Source organism: Xyrauchen texanus, chromosome 8, assembly GCF_025860055.1.
Source record: "Xyrauchen texanus isolate HMW12.3.18 chromosome 8, RBS_HiC_50CHRs, whole genome shotgun sequence".
In the NCBI taxonomy this organism is placed as follows: domain Eukaryota; kingdom Metazoa; phylum Chordata; class Actinopteri; order Cypriniformes; family Catostomidae; genus Xyrauchen; species Xyrauchen texanus.
The window spans coordinates 43,306,782-43,331,169 of NC_068283.1; the positions used below are offsets into that span (position 1 = coordinate 43,306,782).

At 42.3% G+C, this 24,388-nt stretch overlaps 1 protein-coding gene and 2 long non-coding RNA genes across 5 annotated transcripts in view; 1 reads left to right on the plus strand and 2 right to left on the minus strand.

The window, feature by feature from the left end:
• LOC127647776 (uncharacterized) overlaps window positions 1-24,388 on the minus strand; it is a 417,720-nt gene that overhangs the window by 304,880 nt on the left and 88,452 nt on the right. The window lies entirely within an intron of this gene.
• On the minus strand, window positions 1,983-13,080 carry LOC127647790 (uncharacterized). Its single transcript, XR_007971096.1, has 6 exons — window positions 12,915-13,080; window positions 11,206-11,863; window positions 10,416-10,452; window positions 2,420-2,500; window positions 2,195-2,306; window positions 1,983-2,112 (listed from the first exon to the last, which is right to left on the minus strand). It is a non-coding gene; the product is annotated as an uncharacterized LOC127647790 (long non-coding RNA).
• Window positions 13,401-17,718, plus strand: LOC127647792 (uncharacterized). Its single transcript, XR_007971098.1, has 4 exons — window positions 13,401-13,462; window positions 14,319-14,360; window positions 14,491-14,577; window positions 16,855-17,718. It is a non-coding gene; the product is annotated as an uncharacterized LOC127647792 (long non-coding RNA).

Below are 24,388 nucleotides of genomic sequence, written 5' to 3' on the forward strand. Positions count from 1 at the left end.
ACTCCGGGCTCTTATGCCCTTGAGTCGGCATCTCAGCCCATGCCTAAACAAGTGTGTGATGCGGCAGGTTGTCCTCTCCGCACACATTCATTGGACTTTTTTAGTTTGGATGTTCTGCACTCCGGGCTCTTATGCCCTTGAGTCAACATCTCAGCTCATACCTGAACAAGTTTGTGATGCGGCAGGCTTGTCCTCTCCGCTCACATTCATCAGTTTTTATGACAAGTTTGTGTTGCGATAGGGTTCTCTTCGCACACATTCATCGAACTTTATGGGCTAGATGCTTTGCTACTCCGGGCTCTTATGCCCTTGAGTTGGCATCTCATCCCATGCCTACACAAGTGTGTGATGCGGCAGGTTGTCCTCTCCGCACATATTCATTGGACTTTTTTAGTTTGGATGTTCTGCACTCCGGGCGCTTATGCCCTTGAGTCGACATCTCAGCTCATACCTGAACAAGTTTGTGATGCGGCAGGCTGGTCTTCTCCGCTCACATTCATCAGTTTTTATGACAAGTTTGTGGTGCGACAGGGTTCTCTTCGCACACATTCATCAAGCTTTATGGGTTAGATGCTTTGCTACTCCGGGCTCTTATGCCCTTGAGTCGACATCTCAGCTCATGCCTGAACAGGTTTGTGATGCGGCAGGCTGGTCCTCCCCGCTCACATTCATCAGTTTTTATGACAAGTTTGTGTTGCGACAGGGTTCTCTTCGAACTTTATGGGTTAGATGCTTTGCTACTCCGGGCTCTTATGCCCTTGAGTCGACATCTCAGCTCATGCCTGAACAAGTTTGTGATGCGGCAGGCTGGTCCTCTCCGCACACATTCATCAAAATTGAATGGTTTAGATGTTTATGCTACTCCGGGCTCTTATGCCCTTGAGTCGACATCTCAAGCTCATGTCTGAGACCTCTCGCGTTTTTGTGAGTACACTGCACAACCGTAGGGGTCAGGACAGCCCCAAGTGTGGCGGCGTGGGTATTGCGTTCCCCGTAGCGCTTAGCAGCGCAACATCGTAGTGAAGCCTTTTGTAAAGGGAACGTCTCGGGTTACATGTGTAACCCTTGTTCCCTGAAAAAGGCGGAACGAGATGTTGCGCTGCTTTGCCGCACTGTGGCGTCCCAGGACTGCTCTTCAAAAAGAAGTATCTGACGACACCTGGTGACGTATCCATTTATAGCCTGGCCTCAGGTGCATCTAATGATTACATCAGCCGAGGCTATAAATTCCGGTCAATATTCATTGACGTGTTCCACACATTTATTCAGCTCGGCTCACAGCTAAAGCTGTTCCCCCCGTAGCGCTTAGCAGCGCAACATCTCGTTCCGCCTTTTTCAGGGAACAAGGGTTACACATGTAACCCGAGACGTTTCATTGATTTAGCCAAACATTTTCTTTCACAGAAGCAGCAGTGTTTGTTCTTCCTGTAAATTGCAATTAAAATGTACATGAATTGTGCTGACTCTCTCGCGAGAAGTGAATCTTTTCATGTTTCTTTAAATTGGCTGTTAATAGCACGTCACTCATTCATGTGCACATGCTTTGTGTTTAATCATGAACTCCAGTTCAATCTCTGAGTTGACAGAAAAGGTTTAAACGAATGTAGTGCAACCATTGAATCAGATCTTAACCAGTACACCAATTTTGTCAACCTGAAACCTTCAATTAGCTTCTTACAACAGGCCTCTGATCTTATCAAAACAACTCAATTAACTCACATGTGGATCTTCTTGTAATTCGTGACATCTTTGGTGCTGAAGGGTTATTGGTAAAAAAAAAAAAATAGACTATGAGAACTATGTCAAATAATTTAATACAAAAAGTTCCACTAAACTGAACTGAAACGACCCACCACAAATATAGACTCAGCTGATTTGGTGTCAATAGCACCACCCTTCTAAACAATTTTTTATCCATACCTACACACAACTATGCAAAGACATAACACTGTATTAACAAAATAAAATATATATTGTACTTGCCAATATCCAATGCTCTACTGTATCATACTGGGGGTCTTATTTTTCTACTAATCAAATCTTCATCCTCACTCTCCAAGTTTGAAGTTATGGTTGCCTGGTTTGCTTTGCACCTGGCTTCTTCGTAGCTGTCTGGAAAATAAATTAGTAGAACAGTAAAATATAGAACAGTATAAACCACAAATATATCAGAAACCTCAAATAGATCCTATACCTGCATAAACTAGAATGGATGCAACATGCTTCGACCAGAGTGTAGTATCAGGTGCATCTCTTCGCTTCACCTTGACCGTTAAGTTTTCACGCGGCCAATAGCAGTATACAGCCTGTTGAGAACAAGCGCTTCATGTCAAAAATTAAAAAGACATCCACCTACAGCTGCATATACTGTAGAAATGTGTAAGAGTTTTAACAGTCAGTTGAGAATTATTGGTAATACCTCGCTTGTTATTTCAAGCCATGTAGAAGGCACAATGTCAACAGTGTTATCCTGAGGAAATGTAATCACGGCATAGCATTTCTGAAAAATAAACAACAATGAGGGTCTGGAATCAACATAGTGCAGGTGCAATGAAATGTAATTTAAATCAGTTAAACTGTCAGCTTGTGTGTCCTCAGGTGCATAAAAATATATGAACTAGAACTAAAGTTCATACATTTAGAACTAAATCATTCTATAGAGGGACTATTGAGATCATCCTGAGCAGCTGCATCACTGCTTGGTTTTGGACTTAAACTGTTTCGGACCGCAAAGTCCTGCAGAGGATAGTGAGGACAGCTGAGAAGATCATCGGGGTCTCTCTTCCCTCCATCAAAGACATTTACAAAAAACACTGTATCCGCAAAGCAACCAGCATTGTGGACGACTCCACACACCCCTCACACAAACTCTTTACCCTCCTGCCGTCTGGCAAGTGGTAACAAAGCATTCGGGCCCTCACGACCAGACTGTGTAACAGCTTCTTCCCCCAAGCCATCAGACTCCTCAATACTCAGAGACTGGACTAACACACACACACACACACACACACACACACACACACACACACACACACACACACACACACGTGTCCTGAGTTGCACTTTAATTATTGTCACTTTATTACTGTCTGCTACCTCAATAACTGCTATGTGCATAGAACATTATCTCATAGTATGTTATGTTTACATTTGGTATTTTTAGGATCCGTCATCTTTTTGCACTACTGTGTACTGGTCGGCCCTGCACTGTCTCTCACTGTGCCTATTGTCCTGTTCATTGTTAGAAATGTATTGTACTGTCCCATTTTTGCACGTACACTTTATTTAGGTATTTAACTTAGTCTGTGTAGTCTCATGTGGTTCTGTGTTTGTCCTATGTTGTTTATGTAGCACCATGGTCCTGGAGGAACGTTGTCTCGTTTCGCTATGTACTGTACTAACTGTATATGGTTGAAAGGACAATAAAAACCACTTGACTTGACTTGAAATCGTGGTTCATTTGGTTTTGCCTAGAGTACACTGTTTGTAAAGATAAAAAAAATAAAAAATAAAAACAAACAAACTACAAATCCAGTGAAATGCATTTATTTTACACAATATGTCCTTAATTCACTTAAAAGTGTATGAAAAACTGTACCTTAATCATTGACAAGGCAGATGTTTGGACGGTCACACTTCTGTTAATCTGGACTTTTTTTATAGCGGTATGAATATCAGTCAATACTGATAAAATGCCATTAAAGTCGACAGATCAATTTGCCTGGCTCGATTGTACAAAATATTAAAAACAAGGGGTATGAAAAAAAAAAAAGGATTACTACTCAGTATGAATGAAGCACTGAGAGGACGATGCAGGCAACGTGCTCAGCCTCAATTAAAAATGCTGTGGCAGGGCGGAGGACCCGTATTAGGCTAATCAAGCCTCCGAGATATAAAGGTCGATTGCAGGGTGTCGTGCGGGTGAGAGAGAGTGTAAAGGTATTCAATGGAAAGGAGGAGGCGAGAACCGGCTTGACGATATAAATCATAGTTTAATGGTAAACTTAAAAGACAACATTAACACACATGACGGACATGTCCGTAAACGATCTCTCTCTCCCGCACGACACCCTGCAGTCGACCTTTATACCTTGGAGGCTTAATTAGCCTAATATGGGACCGGGTATGTATGATCACGACCCGGCCCCGTCCTCTGCCCTGCCACAAATGCCTTTCTAACCAATTACCTCTCAGACATTGTTTTCATTCTTGTGTGCTTTATTTGGGACTTATAAACACCTATCAACCTAGAATCACAAGGATGCATGAAGAATGGCTCATGTTTCTCATAAATGCGACAAAGTACCACTGTTCCCCGTCTGTCTTGACATTGTCGAAGAAGCGATACTAGGGGTCTCTCTTTAGCGCCGAATATGCCTCTGATCTATGAAAAAAGGCCAATGAGAAGTTGGCAGAGAGTATTTGCATACCCCGCCCTCGGACATACGGTTTAAAGGCGAGGAAACATTTAGGGTTCATTCCGAAATTTTCTTTGGAGCCGATGGTCATGTCTGCAGTGAGCTGTGAGTCACACACCCGTTCCTGTTCCTCTGACGCTTGCCTGCTGTTGGACCTACGGCGCACTACAGTGGCTTTCTCCTTCCACTGCACAGCATGCAGTTTGTCCCTGGGCGCTTCAACGGCGCAGAGCTTGAAAGAGTTTTAGAAAAGAAGGATTTTCTCTGAAAGAGTTTTTCCTCTAAAAGAGCAAATACACAGTTGGCGTTAAACATCTTTTTCAGGGTGCGTCTTTATAAAGATGCCCTTCCGCCCCTGTGTAGTTCCTGGATGCGGTAGAGTGCTCTCTGCTTCAGACGGCCACAGGCGTTGTCTTGTGTGTCTGGGTTGCGATCACACCGAGGCAGCATTTGTGGATGGTTCATGTTCTCACTGCGAGAACATGACCATGGCAAATTTGCGGTCATGGCTCGCTTTCAATAGAAAGCACACCACACCAGCCGCCCCCCGCATTGCTCCTTCTTCCCACGGGATTGAGGACGATGTGGCTGGCGATGGAGGCGATCTGGGGAGGCAGTCAGTGCAGCTCCGCCGGATACGCCCCCTCGGACCACCCGCCCCCTGGCACGCTTGTTGACTCTTGTCCATGCTCAAGGCAACAGCGGCTCGCCTTACAGCCAGCCTGCCTATCCTCTGGAGCTCGAGGTGGATGAGCTCGCCGCTGCATCGGAGGGCGCGGCGTCTGAAGCTGATGGCGCCTTCGGGCCAGCACACCCAGGCTGAGACTGACATGCAGATGACCGACATGCTTTCCCGGGCCGCTGCCAGCATGGGGCTGGACTGGAAACCTCCATCCTCCCCACAGCCATCGTGGTTGGATGACTGGTTCCTGGTGTCTGATCGCCGCTCACAGCCTCGCACAACGCCACTCGCTCAGCGACCGACCTCGCCCTCAGAGCCACGAAGGTCACAGCGCAGTCACTCGGGTAGGCGATGGCCATGCTTGTGGTCCAGGAACATCATCTGTGGCTGAAATTGGTCCGCTTTGAAACCGACAAGTCTCGCTTTCTAAACGCCCCTGTCTCCCAGTTCGGCCTCTTTGGCAACACCGTCGAGGACTTTGCCAAACAGTTCTCCGCGGCGAAGAAACAGACAGAGGCTATCTCACACATCCTGCCCTGCCACAAGCCTGCTGCCATGGGCCATGCCCTGTCTGCTCACCTAGGGCGTCCTCCTGTGGCTAAGAAACACCCTGCTCTGCCTCAACCCGGGCCCAACTCTCAGCCCCCGCGTTGAGCATCCCGCATGAAGCAGACGCCCCCCGTCTCACGGACCCCCTCGAGGAACCAAAAGGCTCCCAGGCGCTCCCGAGACGTCCGACCCATATCTCAACAGTCCCGGCATGCTGGACGCGAACCTCCTACCTTCAGCCCCACGACTGTTCCCTGGCCGGCCGGTTCTGACGAGTCTAGAGGATGCCTACAACAGACCTCCTCCTCAGTCACTAACCTGCCCCCTGCCGGGTGTGTGAAGCAAGGTAAGTGCTTTGAGTCTTTTTTCAGCACTAGAGCCTTGGGACGCACCCTCGCCTCCCGACGCCATACTACCTGCTCTGCCCCGCCCCACCGTGTATGTCCAAAATACTCGTCCCCTTGGTGCCCCTAGCACAGAGCTTGGATGCGTGGCTTTCACTTCCCAACACATCACGCTGGCTGGCCCGGACAATCCGACTCGGTTTTGCAATTCAGTTTGCCAGGCACCCACCCCACTTCGCGGGCGTCCGCTTTAACGCAGTACACAGCGAGCGTGCCAAATCCCGGTGCACAAAAATCGCTACTCTTTTACTCAAAGACGTGATACAGCCTATCCCTCCAACCAAAATGAAGAAGGGTTTCTACAGCCCCTTACTTCATTGTACACAAGAAAGGCGGCGGCTTACAACCGATCTTGCAATTGCGCATTTTCAACCGGGCTCTACTCCCGTTCAAAATGCTCACGCAAAAACACATCTTAAATTGCATCCGGCATCTAGATTGGTTCACAGCGGTAGACCTGCAGGATGCGTACTGACACGTCTCAATTCTGCCTTGACACCGACCCTTTCTACGGTTCGCGTACGACGGCCAGGCGTATCAGTACAAGGTCCTCCTCTTCGGCATGTCCCTGTCCCATCGCGGTTTCAAGAAAGTCGCAGAGGCAGCCCTTGCCCTCACCGAGAAGTCGGCATTCGCGTACTCAATTACCTCGACGACTGGCTCATTCTGGCCCACTCACAAGAGTTACTATGCGCTCACAGAGACCAGGTGCTCAGGCACCTCAGCCGTCTGAGGCTTCAGGTCAACTGGGAAAAGAGCAAGCTCGCCCCTGTTCAGAGCATCTCTTTTCTCGGCATGGAGTTTCACTCAGTCACAATGTCAGCGTGTCTCACCAACGAACATGCGCAGTCAGTGCTGAAATGCCTCGCCGCCTTCAGGCCGGGCATGGCGGTCCCTTTAAAACCTTTCCAGAAGCTCCTGGGGCATATGACATTCTCCGAGGTGGCCGCACCACTGGGGTTGATGCATATGAGACCGCTTAAGCACTGGCCCCAGACTTGAGTCACAACACGAGAATGGTGCCGCGGCACACACTGTGTGACCATCATCCCCCGCCTACCGCCAAATGTCAAAACCCTGGACAGACCTCTGCTTTCTGCGGACAAGAGTCCCCTCGCAGCAGGTGACCCGACGCGTCCTGGCCTCGACTGACGCCTCCAAATTGGGTTCAGGCGCCATGTGCATGGGCACGCAGTCGCAGGCATTTGGAAAGGGGCCCTGCTGTGCTGGCACATCAATCAGACCTTCTTTCTCAGGGACGGGGCACACTCTGGCATCCGCACCAAGACCATTGGAACCTCCATGACTTGCCCCTCTACCAGGCAACTTTACGCCATGAAGTGGCACTTGTTCACAAATTGGTTTTATTCCCGGCTGAAGACCCACAGAGGTGCGCAGTTAGGTCAGTGCCCTTATTTCTGCAGGAGAGGCTGGAGGGGAGGCTGTCCCCTTCCACCCTAAAGGTGTATGTCACTGCTATCGCGACTCACCACGTTGCAGTAGACGGCAAGTCTTTGGGTAAGCACGACTTAATCATCAGGTTCCTAAGAGGTACCCGGAGGTTGAATCCCTCCCAGCCAAGCCTGTTCCATCAAGAGGGTCGGGGACCTGCAAGCGTTCTCTGTTAGCGACACTTGCCTGGAGTTCGGTCCAGCCGATACATATGTGATCCTAAGACCGCGACAGGGCTACGTGCCCAAGGTTCCTACCACGCCCTTTAGAGGCCAGGTAGTGAACCTGCAAACGCTGCCCCAGGAGGAGGCAGACCCAGCCCCTTCGTTGCTGTGTGCGGTACATGCTTTGCGTACCTACTTGGACCGCACACAGAGCTTTAGATGTTCTGAGCAGCTCTTTGTCTGCTTTTAGGCAGTCCCAGCTGCCCTCCGGTCACCATGTTGTAGCAACTCCCCCCTCCTTGAGGCTGGATCTACCACTGCGCCACTTCCACATGTCACCTAAAAACCCATGTGATGTATTTACCACTCTTACCTCCCCTTCCGGGTAGGTGTTGTCTCCGCAGGGTCTTTTCCCACTGAAAGAATAGGAAACTGGGTAAGACCCCCTTCCCTCAATGCGTGTAAGGGCCCGGCCATTCTTGCTCTATGTGGAGAGAAACATAGAGAGAAAAGAGGCCCAGCCAGGCTCGGCCCGTTCCCAGGTTGGCAAGCTTCGCCTTGTTCCCCTTTCTAGGGTAACCAGGAGTCCGACGACTTTTTTGGGGCATTGGGGAAGGGTACGTGCAGTCTGACACAGCTGGTCGCCTCTGCACGTAAAATACCTGCCCGCTCCTGTGTCAGCAGAACACATACACGGCTCAACGCATGCCATGATTTAAATTGGACCCCTAGTGTCGCTTTTTCAACACAACGTCGAGAGCGACAGACGGGGAACATCTAGGTTACGTATGTAACCTCCGTTCCCCGATGGAGGGAACGAGACATTGTGTCCTCCCGGCCACGTCGCTGAGCCAATCCACTGTTGTGGCCAAACCATTTTTGGCTCCACAGAAAAATCCTGAATAAACTCAACGTATTTCCTCACTTTTATACCCGTATGTCTGGGGGCAGGGTATACAAATACTGTCTGCCAACTTCTCATTGGCCTTTTTTCATAGATCAGAGGCATATTCGGTGCTCAAGAGAGACCCCTAGTGTCGCTTCTTCGACACAACGTCTCGTTCCCTCCATCAGGGTACAGAGGTTACATACGTAACCAAGATGTTTCTTTGTCTCCGTTTTAACCTACGGCAGAAATAACCTCACAGCACTGCATGTCACTGAGAGCAAAATCATTGTTTGGTTTTTGAATACCAACCACAGCTTTGGGCTGTTTATTCCTCTCTGTGCTTGTCAATTTCACTGAGACGTTTGAAAATTTGTGACAGAGGATTCCTACCAGTGCGTACTAACCTCTTCAGGTGGTGTAGGTAATTTTCAAAAGGAAAGATCACTACATTCATCTAGCCCACCATAAGTGTATGCATCAGAGTCAAAGTGAACCATAGAGTGCACATTATGAACCAAGAACTCATCCCCATACAACTTTCTTCCCTCCTCCACAAAGTGCACCAACAGATCTTCTGCATATGAGTTATACACTTTCACTAGGTGTGAGCATACTAAAATGGCCAATGCCATCAGAGAGAATGCCTTTCAGTACAACTTTGCCTGTGTAAATGGCAATTTTTCGCAGTTCAGTGGCTTTCCACCTGTCAATTTCTTCCAGTCCACGTGGCTTCCTTGCAAAAAGGACTGGGATGAATGGTCTTAAACCAAGAAGTCGGGAACTGATCTCCTTTACCTGGCCAGCTGACAATCTTGTTCTGAGCTTTCCACGCAACCACAAAATAATCAGTTTTCGCATTACAAAAAAGACAGCATTGGTGCATATAATGCTGAATCATTTCCATTTGGAGCATGCAAAATGAGAAACCCCTGAAGGCTGGTGGTGCTCTTCCTGAAACTGCTCACGAAAAAACCTGTCTGTTCATAGAGTTAGATTTGAGGTCTCTGGGTAAATAACCCGACTACAATCCCAGAATCCTTTTTGTGTGCATTTATCACAAGCGTAATAGCCTGAATATTGCTTTGTACACTTAACAAGTGCTTTAGCTGGGGCATCACAAGTGACACAGCACAGATTAACTCTAATGACACCCTAGTCAGTCTCTAATCCATTCTGTAAAAGGTAATTGAGGTCATGAGTAACATCTGTCAAAAAAATCAAGATTCCTAGGCTTTGACACACCAATACACAGAGCAAGAGGAAAAACAAAGCATGGACACAAATTCATTTAGCAAAGAACTGGCCACAGTGACTGACTTTTGCTTTTGAACAATGGCAAGCCATCAATATTCAAAGAAATGTCCAGACAATCTAAATGAGTGATAACATTACTAGGGTGCATATTCAAGTATCTGCGCATTTGTTCTCTGCATCCAAAATAGAAGTACTGCATTCCAGATTTAACCTCAAAGGTCTCACAAGTGCCAAGCAATGTTCTTGCAGTTCTAGGAAGTTCTGGGTGATGTTCATTGGCCCACTGTGCAAGCCTAACTTGTAAAGATGGTGTGTAATTTACACTTTCATCAGACATATCAGAAGAATCTGAATCATAATTTCCTTGAGCCCCTTGAACATCAGTTTCAAATTCAAGAGATGTTCCCTCAAGGGGCTGTGTGCTAAATCTCTGTGTGGTAATCTGCACCTCTAAGTTTTCCATATGAATCTGAACAGATTTCTGCTGGTCTCTTTTAGCTCTCTTCCAAATTGTGTTATATTTTTGTTGTTCTGACATGTCTTCAATTACCAACCCACTTTAAAACTTCTTGAATTAAAAAGTGAGATGTCTTTTCCACATACCAAGTCAGATTCCATAAATTCTTTGTTGGCTGCATCACTGTAGAGAAAAAATAAAAATAGGAAAAATTAGTGTTGAGACACACTTATTGTGCCCTAACCTTTAAAGGCATGCAGGGAATTCCAAAACTCATATATTGGCTTTCATTAACTGAAGAGTACAGGACTTGAGAATTAGTAAAACAATTCCATAAAGATGAACTAATCAAATCAATTCTTTTGTCACCTCTATCTCTCTCTCTATCAAAAAAGTGTGCAATTTTATTGTTTCTCTGTTCATTTCATTCATAAATGTTATTTCACTAGGATGTTACAGTATTTATGAAAGAGACTGAACTTTTAATTTTGAAGTATTAAAAAATCAACTAAACATCTACTATATGCAGTATGTCTAGCAAAATAGGTTTTACAAAAACATCTGCGCAAACCACCATCATAAAATGGAGCCCAAATATCACTAGTCCTGATAAGGCGGGCGGGAAAATTCACAATAGCAAAAAAAAAAAAAAACTCATTGTAACATTAATTTATCTAATTTGCATAATTTGGGTCATTCACCAGCTAACACTAGCATGTTTCTTTTTATATCTTTGTTATATTTAGTGCTCTTCATTTTAAATGTACCTATTCAAAGTATGTGTGCTAGATTTACAATAGAATGTCCTGCTAAAAACATGTTAAATATACTTTCAAACATTAAATACAAATCAAGGTAAAACAGCCGTGGACTTGGTAATCAGCAAAACAAACAGTTCATAATGATTCAGAAAAGTACCCGCTCTTATACACTCACCTGTTGGTGCAGTTTGAAGCGGTGATCAGATTGTTGTCTTCACCCGCAACTGTGCAAGCGCGAGCCGTAATTGCGCGCTCAAAATGCATTTAAAGCAGCCAGCTTCTGATTGAAGTATTTAGAATAAGATTAGTGCGTCGTACATTCTTTATGAATGGATGTGTATGGATGACGTGATTATATGTGTGTGTGTGTGTGTGTGTGTGTGTGTGTGTGTGTGTATGTGTGTGTGTGAGCGTGTATTTATCACTTTGTGGGGACCAAATGTCCCCATAAGGATAGTAAAACCCGAAATTTTTGACCTTGTGGGGACATTTTGTCGGTCCCCATGAGGAAAACAGCTTATAAATCATACTAAATTATGTTTTTTGAAAATGTAAAAATGCAGAATGTTTTCTGTGAGGGCTAGGTTTAGGGAAAGTCCCCATAAAACATGGAAACACTACGTGTGTGTGTGTGTGTGTGTGTGTGTGTGTGTAACCCCTGTTCGGCGACGTCTGCACCATAGGCCCACTCTTCTTCACTAGTTTAGTCTCTGCTTTGTGTTAGGTGTGAGTGAGAAAGGAGAGGGGACACCAGGCATTGCTGTGTCTGAAGCAGGGCAGCTCTATTTTATTATCGTCCCTCTCTCTACATCAGGCATAAGGGGAACAGCAGGCTACCCAGAGGGAACACAAATCTGTTTAGTTCACATATTAATTATAACAGCACAAATAAACAAATTTTTCCCCATAAAACAATTTAAATAAAAGTGGTAGTATGTAATTTGGATATGATATACAATTCAATTTGGTTCACAAAACTATTAAAACAAATAAAAGTAAAGCAAACAAAGATAAATAGTCTGACATAAAAAACACAGACTGATGTAATTGTTAAATGAGTCTCAGAAACAGGATTATATATACTGAAATGCAATCAGCCACATGGAATTACTCAAAGTACCAACAAAAATGAATTTGAACACACATCTGCCACAAATAACAACATCTACCTTTCTACAAACATTTTATCCTATGAATTGTACTGTAGAACATGGATGGGCAATATTGATAAAGAAATTAATTAGATAAAGAGCACGCTTCTTACCTTACACAAATATGTTGCATAGCAACAGCTTCAACACTCTAATGAAATGCTCAATAACACAATTTGGAACAAAAGAAATTACAGCTCCCCCTAGAGGGTGGACGCCACATAACATCCTCCCTAATATATATATATATATATATATATATATATATATATATATATATATATATTCCCTGAACATAACAAATACCACACCATTTCGAAACAGTGACTCTAAAACCCTGATACAAACCGAACCGTGAGAAATGTGAACCATTACACCCTTACTGCAAAACCAGAAGAACTTCAATCCTGCATCTATCAACTCTCGTTTTATTAAGATTTGAGATCTAGACATTCGTTCAAATTTCACTTATGTTCCACAGAAGAAGAAAAAAGTCTTATGTCTTTGGAATAACATGAGGGTGAGAGGAAGTATTTGGTTTAGTGGGGACTCCTTAAATGTTCAGCTCTTTCAGACCACAGCCCAATATGACATCCAAGTGTCGATCTTATGAAGGCCGATGAGGTCATGATCGGTGTAGGAATAATTACTTTACCGGCCAGAAATTCGGTAAAATGCTAATGTAATCATCGCACTGCTGCCAAATAACCCAGAGGATAACAGATATACTTACCATCAGCGATCATCAGCAGCATTGGCATCAAAACACAGTTAGACAGGTGCAGCATCTTCAAATATTTAAAAGTCGTCATCTTTTCTAGATATTTCTGAAAAAAAATCCTTTTCCGTGAAGGACGTTCGTGTTCGTATGAGTCAGACTAACATGTTACTTTCATTCATTTCACTTTCACTTTCGGATAGCTGTGGGCTGGGTCCAGTGGTGCAAAAAGTGGGTATGCGCTATATGCGACGCATAGGGGCGCCGCACCATGGGGGCGCCAAAGCGATGGTAAAAAAAAAAAAAAAACGAAAAGAAAATTCTAATTTATATAAGTTTTATAAATTTATATAAAATTTATATAAAATGTATATAACATTTATATAAAAGTTATATAAGTTAAATATAAAAAAGTTATATAAATTTTAGAGGACTAACAGGCTAGAGTAGGCGCCGGCGCCCTCATAAGATTCCATCATTGAATTTATTTTGACAGAAGGGTAATATCGCGACGCGAGCGCTGAGTGAGCAGCAGGAGTGAGCAGCAGGAGTGAGCAGCAGGAGTGAGTTGTCGTTAAAACTCAAAGATGGATAAAGCAAAAAAGCTGCCGGGTACTAAAAACAGAAAAAGAAAGTGGGAAAAGTAGATTGCATGTCAAGGGATGCGACAGCAGCTTAATAAGTGGATGGTGAAAGGCAACAGATAGGATTTAAAGTGTGACGTCTGTGCTTGGAAGCTTGCAAATATTCATGTTAACAGACTAGCTAGCGTTTGCTAAGACTGGGAATGTAGCAGCCAGAATATGTAGCTAGCTAGCTTAGAATATGCAAAACCGAGGTTGCTGAGCTGAAAACTGAAAAATATAAGGACGCATGTACGATAAATGACAAGAATCTGGAAAACAACTAATGCAATATCTCTGGTTTACCATGGAATCATGCATAGATTTGCTAGCAAACTTGGAGGCTTGCAAATATTAATGTTAACAGACTGGCAAGTGTTTGCTAACTTAATGCAAAATAATGTTGCTGATATTTACATTTAGATTTTGGTTAAACCCTATGGTAGGGTCACATCTCTCTCTCTCTCTTTAAAAATCTGTGCTATGTGTGTGTGGGTGTGTGTGTGTGTATATATATATATATATATATATATATATATATATATATATATATAGCACAGACCTTTAAAGGAAGAGAGAGATGTGACCCTGTAATTACATATCTATATATATATATATGTGTGTGTGTGTGTGTGTGTGTGCCATATTTGTACTTTTTAAAATCCAAAATGTTAATGTAATTTCAACAGCAGCACAACCTTACTGCATAATAGTTGTCTTATATGATGCCATCACTAGGCTGATTTAAGAATTGAATTTAGGCTGCTTTATTTAACAGTGAGTTCATTTCTTTCAGGTGTGAGGATGGTGGATCAGGAAAGACAGGGGAAGGCAACAGGTAGGTCTAACATTAGGTGGAAGTGTAGAGGTTAACACTTGATACCAACAGATTAATTTATTAATATTATTGATATGGAAAAAGTAATATGGAAAATCTATTACATAATGTTTGTTTGACAATGTCTTAGTGGAGAAGAACACAGGCAAGGTGTAAAAGAGACAGACATGATGTCGGCGATGGCATCAAGTATAGAGGAGACCAGTGATGACATCAGGTAGGAGTTATATTAGTTAGACTACACAAAACTAAATGTCCAGTATGGTTTGAAGTTATGTTGACCAACCTATTTTCCAAATGTAACAGTAGCCCTGAGAGTTTTCCTGACAATGCCTGTGACAGTTGCCTCTGCGGAGAGATCATTCAGCAAGCTAAAGCTGATAAAGACATACCTTTGTTCCAACATGAGTAATGATCGCTTAACCCAATTAGCAGTCATTTCAAATGAAAACAGTTTGGCATGAACCATTTCATTCGATGCAAAACTAGATAAATGGGCAAGTGAAAAGGCACGCCATGTTACAATTTAGTAGAAACTAAAGAGCGCTTTTGAATGTTTGGTAGCAACATTGTTACTTGGATTGGGCATCGAGAATCGGTGACTGACTGTTTATTCTGTTTGTAACTTTTTATTATTTGTTAACATTGTTAATAATATATATGTACATATATACCGTAGGCCTACAGTGGCTGTCTGATATACTTTCAAATAAACCTTTATTATTTGAAACCCATACATGATGATGTCCAAAATTTCAAAATTTCAAAATTTGCCAAAATTGTTGCTGCATACCCCTCTAACACTGGGTAGTTGCGCCCCTGGCTGGGTCTATGTGATTATTAAATAAGAAAATAATATCAGCACAAGCGCACAGGCTTAAGATAGACATATATCAACTTGAGATCATTTAATCAAATCACACATTATGTCGCCATAAATAATTATCAAGAAAGTACAATTCTCAAAATAATCAAAAGTCTTGACATTTAAGATTTTATATATTCATTCAGCCTAAAAAAACTAAAAACATCAAAATATCGGTTTGGCATAAAAGTAAAAGTGAACACACTCCGCGGTTTATACAATGTAAAGGACTGGAAATGAGTCTGATGGTGAAAGAAATAAAAGTTTTTTCAGTTGTTTTATATATCAGAGTTTTTATATGTGCTAGAGTTACAGTGATTCAAGTTCATGTTGTTTTTACAAAGCAGCCTATATGATACAGAAGTTGTGTTCTGTGTTACTGTCGGTTTGTTTTTCTCTTCTTTCTCGCTCTTTTACGTTCACTTTCTCAGACAGACGTTATTGGTCCTGAATCCTGTCAATCATTGTTGCTTAAGTGACGTCATCGCACTCCTCTCGCCAATCAGCGCGGAGCACATCTCTGTGCAGTATATAGTGCACGCCGGTGTCCGCCCATAAATGGAGTCCGCATCTGACGTCATTGCGATTTCTATCGATTCCACTGGCTCATTTAGTCATACAGGACTGTTGTTGATTTGATGGATGAAGTTGGTCAATTTATACTGTGCAATTCATTTATCGAGACATCTGAGATAAAATGCTCCATTAGAGAATGTGTGAGTAAAGCTATTCCACTTCCTCTAAAACATCTAATACAAAATACTCTTACATATTCAAATGTATCTGTTATTTTGCCTGAGTTGAAGACTGGTGAAGTGCATATTGGTGATAAAACATGTAACAACATGGGAGATTTCTTAAAAAAAAAAAAAAAACATGAAGCTATTGTTTTATTTCAAAATACCATTTAAAGTTTGATGGCCAGTTTCACCTAAAATGAAGGGGTAAACAAACTGAAAATCACACGTCAGTAATGCGGGACTGAATGTAATTGTTAAATAGCCATTTGACAAGTGATCAAACCATGTATCATCACTGCTTATCTAAAAAAGGCAAAATTCAGCTGTTAAAGCATGTAATAAGCCACTTATCAGTGAATTTGAGTTTAATGTGGGTTTATTGTCAATAATAAAGTGCGAACATCACCAAACCCACTCAAAGCAATATTTAACTCTTTTAAAAGCACCAACAATATATGAAATCTTAGAAAATAATTACATTTAAAGAACTGAATTAAATGTAAATCAATCAATCAAATTATCAGTTGGAATGTATATCAGAATCAAATGAAAATACTTAATGCCAGTGAAGTGCATCAAATTTAAGACTTTTTTATTCCAAAACCTTAATTTCTGCCAAATCAATTAATTTTCTATTAAGACATTTTAATGGCCTGTTCTAACAAACACAACAAACCAATAAACAAAACAACAAACTGTAATGTTGCCTGAACACTGGCCAGTAGCACTACTTGAACATTTTGCCCTCCTTTCCTTCTGGCCTGTATATGTTTCAATGACTTTCTGGTTAACGTCAGTCACCAGCCTCTTTTCCATTGACAGCATGGCCAATGAACTCAGCCTCTCCTGGGTCATGTTGTTTCTCAGAAAAGTCTTCATTTTTTTCTAGGTTGAGAAGCACCTCTCAGCTTCCGCTGTGGTCATGGGTGTGGTGATGCGGATCTTTAGGAGAGTGACAGTCTCTGAAAAGACTTCGTCACGATTGTTCTCCATTAACAGCTGGAGTAGGTCCACAGCACCACAACAGGCTCTGAACTCTTCTTAGCTGTAGATGAGACTAAGTCTTCAGCTTACTTCCATTGAGCACTGGATAGGCCTTCAAGGTATTGCTCAGTGCATCTTCAGGAAATGCCATCTTGTACTGTTCAAACCTGCCCTCTTGCAGCAGGGTGGCTCTAACAATGTGGTATGTGAACTGAAAAAGCATGTGCGAGCAAGGGGGCTAGTTACTCCAGTTCTGTCTGGAGGAATGGGTCAAAATTTCAGCAAGTTATTGTGAGAAGCTTGTGGACGGCTTTGCACATAGAATTGAATAGAAGTAGTACAAGGGGCCCATCAATAGATGGTTTGGCCCTCACAGAGCTCCGATCTCAACATCATAGTAAGGCTGGGATTACATTAAGTGTCAGAAGAAACTGAGGCAACCTAAAACCATTGATGAACTGTGTCAAATTATTCATGATGCTTGGAACGGCCGACCATCAATGTTGAAAAACATTGTGGAAGTGTGGGAGAATTGGTGCAGTTTTGAAGGCAAAGGTGGGCACACCAAATATTGATCAACCTTTTTCATGTTTACAGCACTTTGCATGAAGTTAGTTGATAAATAAAAGCCATTTATGTCATTATTTTTGAATAATCCTCACTTAACAGCATTTTTCAGGTGTTCCTAAAAATGTTACACTACTGTATGTTAAACATTTCATAAACAGTTTAAAGCACTTTATAAAATGTCTGCATTATTACCAAAGCTAATACATTGATGCCATCTTCTGGACAACCAAAGGGAACACATTGTAAATATTTAAACAAAGCAAACTTCATCAGTTATAAGACATCAATAATAGGCCTCTCATAATACAAGATAAAATATAATAAACTTGTCATCAGGGTTCTTTCATCTTTCTCAGTACCGATGACAATATATAGGCCTATAACACACACACACACGTTTTATGGACACTATCCATAGACATAATGGTTTTTATAGTGTACAAACTATATATTTTATCCCCTAACCCTCACAGAAAACTTTATGCATTTCTACATTTTCAAAAACATAATTTATTATGATTTATAAGCTGTTTTCCTCATGGGGACCGACAAAATGTCCCCACAACGTCAAAAATGTCGTGTTTTACTATCCTTATGGACAAAGTGATAAATACACACACACACACACACACACACACACACATACACACACAAACACATACACACACAAACACGCACACACTTTAAGCAATATCATATGAGCAAGAATGCGATATGAGCACAGCAATGCTGATTCAGGGCCATATATCACTATTGTTAGTGTGATTTTGCTTATTTACAACAGTTGAATGAATAAGTACATTTTTTAAAATTAGGAAAAACTGAGTACGGTCATAAAAAAACGCATTTGTGCATGGAAATACTTTCTTACCCTACGGATCAGAATATACCGTTGCTGGTTCAAACAAATTTATGCATCCAAGCATTCGTTAGTAATTCAAAATGTTACTTTAGAAATAGTATCACAGCTTGGGCTGTTTCTAACATGATCTTGGAGAAACAAGGATGTGTGTGTGTGTGTGTGTGGGTGTGGGTGTGTGTGTGTGTGTGTGTGTGTGTGTGTGTGTGGGTGGGTGTGGGTGTGTGTGTGTGTGTGTGTGGGTGTGGGTGTGGGTGTGCGCGTGCGCGTGCGGGTGCGTGTGCGTGAGCGTGTGCGTGTGTGTGTGTGAGAGAGAGAGAGAGATGGAGCATGTGCAATCTCCTGTTGATGATGCTGTAGTCTGGTAGTTAGCTTTCTGAAGATAATGTAATTTTTGTCAAATTCATTTGAATTTGAAAAATAGCCATGCAAGTGGGGGTATTTCTCCTTATTAGTAGTAGCTGGTGCGCAAGAGTAATTCTCTATAGAAACCACAATCTCCTCTGCCATTTTGGACAGTCTGTCCTCTCCAATGTGGAAACTCTGGTAAGAGGTAAGCACCTTGAGTTAGTGTAATTAATCAGTCTGTTGTGTGAGCCTTAATGCTGAAGTTGTTAGTTTAAAGCTGTTTAAAGATATTTCCTAGCTGTAGTAATGTAGCAGTAATATGAGCGATCATGTAGTGCTGATGAATGAAAACACTGACTGATGCTGACTCACTTCACTTCACCAACTGCTCATATTACACACACAAAAAAATTGTCTTTTGCTGCCACCTGCTGGCTAAAATATGTAATGTCACAAACAAAATTTAAAGAGACACATATAGCTCTTAACACATCTGCACTGCCCTTACACTTTAGTTTAGTAACGGCACAAACACAACGGGAGTGATACACACACAGTGAAGCGTCCGAGTGCGGATATTCTGAGACATCAGTACTCATGGAACATCTCTCGTCCAATCAGATTCAAGGATCGAAACTAACTGTTGTTGTGTGTGTGAGTGTGTGTGCATATGTGTGTGTATGTGTGTGTGTGTGTGTGTGTGCGTGTTTATGTGATTTATGAGGACAATTTTGTAAGTTACAAATTAGTAATTACAAGGGTATTATGCTATAAATGTGATTTATGAGGACATCTCTAGTGTCCCCATAGTTCAAATGGCTTAAAAATCATACTAAACAATGTTTTATTGAAAATGTAAAAATGCAGAAGGTTTTCTGTGAGGGTTAGGTTTAGGGGTTGTGTTAGGTTTAGAGGATAGAATCTATAGTTTGTACAGTATAAAAGTCATTATGTCTATGGAAAGTCCTCATAATGATAGGTAGACCAACATGTGTGTGTGTGTGTGTTTTCTTTTGTTTAATCTGTCCTTGTTTATTACTTGTGGTACTGAAATTAATGCTTTTGACTAGATTTGTTTTACACTGCCAAGTTAAGGCAATCAACCATAGGCGATTCTAGTCTAGAGATTCTAGGGGGGTGGGGGGGTGGGGGGTCATAAAACTCGTGATTATGTGATCATATAGTGACTGCAATCTTTGGCTATTTCAGTTAGTGCCCATGTTTCTGTCAGTTCTTAATGTGCCCAATATAAACAGTTCATCCATGCTGGACCAGAGGCAGCTGTTGCATTTATGAAGACAGGAGGAATGTTTTTTTTTTTTTTGCCAAATCATTGAAGTCAACAACACAAAACTTGTCATGTAACTTTATATGGAGAGAACTGTTTAAAAAGTATGTGTAACAGGGTCAAAAATGTGCTTCCACTAGCTTCACTAAATTGTGTGTAAGCCCCTTTAATTGTATTGAACCTGCACTAAAATTACTCTTATGTCACACTGCAGGAAACCTTCTGGGTTCTTTCGAGCAGCAGATTTCAATGGTGGAAATAGGCAGTTTTAATACATTTTTAAGCTTTAAAGAACTTAATAATTATTTTAATATTAATAAAAGTTATTATAAATGGTGTATCTGTGGTTTACAGTGAATAAATGATGTGGGTTATTTTCTGAAATATCAGAAAAACAAGATTTAAACTTGGTTCAGTGAGCCTGTATGATTATGTCAGACAAGTAACAGGTTGATGAATACACATCCTCACATGTTTAACATGCTTCTAAAGTCTAAGAAATGTGAAATATAAAAATAAAAACTACCACTAGACATGCAACATGTGTCTTTACTACTTAAATTATTAACCCACATACAATAAATAATAATATTCTTCAATATGATCATATTCCAATTCAAAACTTAATAACATTTTTTGATTGAAAAATATTATTTACTGCATTCAAAATAAATGCAAAGACATAATTTAAACAGTATGACATCATTTTTATTCACTTATTTCTCAAACAGTAGTCCATGTGCTGCGGTGGTGGAGACGGGTCCCATTCCTCCCGTTATATCATACATGGTGGATTTGATCTGATAAGATCATTGTTAGATCATATTTGACCTCATATCTGTCACAGTGAATTTCTTTGGAAATTAAAAAAGCAGTTTATGTAAATTCTGCATATAAAGTTAATATCGAACCACAGTTGCTGCATCAATTGGGTCTAATAGAGCAGACGGGATAACAATGACCCGTGAATTATCATCATTTATTTCAAATCTAAAACACCTGACGTGCATCCGTCATCAAGATTGGTTCGCGGCTGTAGACTTGATGGACTTTCACGTCTCGTCTTTACCTCGACACAGACCCTTCCTGTGGTTTCCTTTTGACGACCAGATCAGTTCAAATATCCACATTCATGACAAGTGTGCCTGTAACCCTCTTTGTGTATGTTTGTATACATTTCTTAACTATGATCAGTGTTAGAGTTGCACTTATTGATATTGTTACATGTTCCTGTTGGAAGAAAAGTTTGCTGTACTTCTCATATTTAATGGGAGAATTGTTGTAAACAATTTGAAATAATGAATTGAATCCATTTTGGAATAAGGCTGTAACATAACAAAATGTGGAGAAAGTGAAGCGCTGGGAATACTTTCCGGATGCTCTGTATGTGTTGTATATTTAATTTGTTTAGTTTTATTGGCGATTCACATTCTTTGTGCATATAAACACCTACTGGTTGGGATGGGTCAAAGGTGGAGAATTATAGAAAAAAAGGACTTCATTATTTATCTGTTTCACACCCACACCTATGATATAATTTCTGAAGACATGGATTTTATGTTGCTTTTATGTGATTTTTGTCCCTTCAGAGTTCTGGTCACCATTCACTTGCATTGTATGGACCTACAGAGCTGAAAGATTTGTTTTTGTTCAGCAGAAGAAAGAAAGTTGTACACATCTGGAATGGCGTGAGGGTGAGAAAATAATGAGATCATTTTTATTTTTGGGTGAACATCCCTTTATTGTTTTACTATATAGAATTACTGTATGTCATGATCCGGGTCCATTATTCTTATCATGCTTTTCTTTATTAGCCCCACTAGAAGCGTCGAGCTTGCGGTCATTTGACCTTTGTGCTTTAAAAAGAAAATCATCTTTCCACTCGATCAAATTCCAGGGCCAACTTTCCTGACTTTTCCTAGATATTTGAGTTTTATCGCCCAGGGCGCTTTCATTTACAAAATCGCACCAGGAAAAGCTTGTGTAAAGTTTTTTTTCTTCTAAATTAGGACTGACGATTTAATGCGTTAATTCAGTGTGATTAATTTAATTAAAAATAACGTGTTAAACAAATGAACGCAATTAATCGCATGCCACCGGACCATGATTGTAACCCGCACACACACACAAGACGAGACAGTCACAATGTCGGAGGAAACTGCTTTATTCCACAAAGCAGGCAACAGTACAAAAACAGGGCAAATCCAGTGAAGAGTCGTCAAAGGGGAGCGTGAGGTCGGAGCCGGGGAATCAGAATAGAACAAAGGGGCAAATCCGGGAGAGAGTGGTCAACGAGAGCGGGAGGTCGCAGCCGGGAAACAGTACACAACTAGACGGGACTAGCGAGAGCAAAAGACAGGGGAACTAGGGGATTACTAGTGCTGGCAAAGCGAAGGGGAAAACTAAACAATAACCAACAAGAGTGAGACGAATGTGCTGGGGTATTTATAGAGGAACAAACGAGTGGTGCAGGTGAAACGAATAACAGGTGATGGGGATGAGTGCGGGTGTATACAATAATGTGGTGTTTGAGACGAGTGCAGGTGCATTCAATCCTCTGGCGATTGGGAGCGGGCATGTGAGCCCGAGGGGGGAGATAGCCTACGAGCATGTGAGCTCGGGGAATCAGAACGAGCGTGTAAGCTTGAGGGAGCAGAACGAGCGTGTAAGCTCGAGGGAGCAGAACGAGCGTGTAAGCTCGAGGGGGCAGATTGAGCGTGTAAGCTCGAGGGGGCAGATTGAGCGTGTAAGCTCGAGGGGGCAGAACGAGCGTGTAAGCTCGAGGGAGCAGAACGAGCGTGTAAGCTCGAGGGGGCAGAACGAGCGTGTAAGCTCGAGGGGGCAGAACGAGCGTGTAAGCTCGAGGGAGCAGAACGAGCGTGTAAGCTCGAGGGGGCAGATTGAGCGTGTAAGCTCGAGGGGGCAGAACGAGCGTGTAAGCTCGAGGGAGCAGAACGAGCGTGTAAGCTCGAGGGAGCAGAACGAGCGTGTAAGCTCGAGGGGGCAGAACGAGCGTGTAAGCTCGAGGGGGCAGAACGAGCGTGTAAGCTCGAGGGGGCAGATGGAGCGTGTAAGCTCGAGGGGGCAGATGGAGCGTGTAAGCTCGAGGGGCAGAACGAGCGTGTAAGCTCGAGGGAGCAGAACGAGCGTGTAAGCTCGAGGGGCAGAACGAGCGTGTAAGCTCGAGGGGCAGAACGAGCGTGTAAGCTCGAGGGGGCAGAACGAGCGTGTAAGCTCGAGGGGGCAGAACGAGCGTGTAAGCTCGAGGGAGCAGAACGAGCGTGTAAGCTCGAGGGAGCAGAACGAGCGTGTAAGCTCGAGGGGGCAGAACGAGCGTGTAAGCTCGAGGGAGCAGAACGAGCGTGTAAGCTCGAGGGGGCAGAACGAGCGTGTAAGCTCGAGGGGCAGAACGAGTGCAAGCTCGAGGGAGCAGAACGAGCGTGTAAGCTCGAGGGGGCAGAAAGAGCGTGTAAGCTCGAGGGGGCAGAACGAGCGTGTAAGCTCGAGGGAGCGGAACGAGCGTGTAAGCTCGAGGGGGCAGAACGAGCGTGTAAGCTCGAGGGTCGCGGAGTGAGTGTGCGTGTGTGCCCGACGAAGCGGGGAGAAGCAGAGGAGCGGGGTTCGTGACAATGATAAGGAAGATTCCTGAGAAATGCAAGCTTGTGTGAATTGTGCGAAGTAAGTGGTGCATTTGTATGCTTGCAAGACACGCAAGATGTCTATATATAATCGTGCAGCAATGCCGAAAAAAAGAGGGGACTTAAAAATTAAATCGACGCCCCTTTTTAACTTAATCGCTTTGCTTGTTTAATGAAGAGTCTGATGTTTCGGTTATCTATAATTTGCAGGTCTGAGATGATGAATGTTAGGATCCAACTTTGTTTTGACATATACTACTATAGGTCTACTGTCTATTGATATAATATTTAGCTATAAGAAAACGTCTTATAGAAATCGTCTATAGCAGGGGTCGGGAACCCTTTTTCAACAAGGAGCCAATTTTTTGCATTTTTGGTTGATCCCATCTTTTGAGAGAACTGACTATTTTCAAAAAGCAAAGTTTTTACAATAAAATGAAATGTTTATATTGCCCATAAACTACTCAAAAACGATATGTAAAATCGATAATGTAAAAATCGATATATATATATATGAATCGATATGTAAAAAAACAAAAAAACATTTGAATGATAATCGCATTTAAAATATCAATAAATAAAGATTATATGGTCAATCCCCAACATATTTTTGCTTTATTGATTCTTTAAAAATGTATTTATTGAGACACGAATAACTTAAACAAAAGACACTTCTAAATTCAAATTGCACTTTAAACGAAACGAAAAAGCAACACAAAAATAAAATAAAATAATA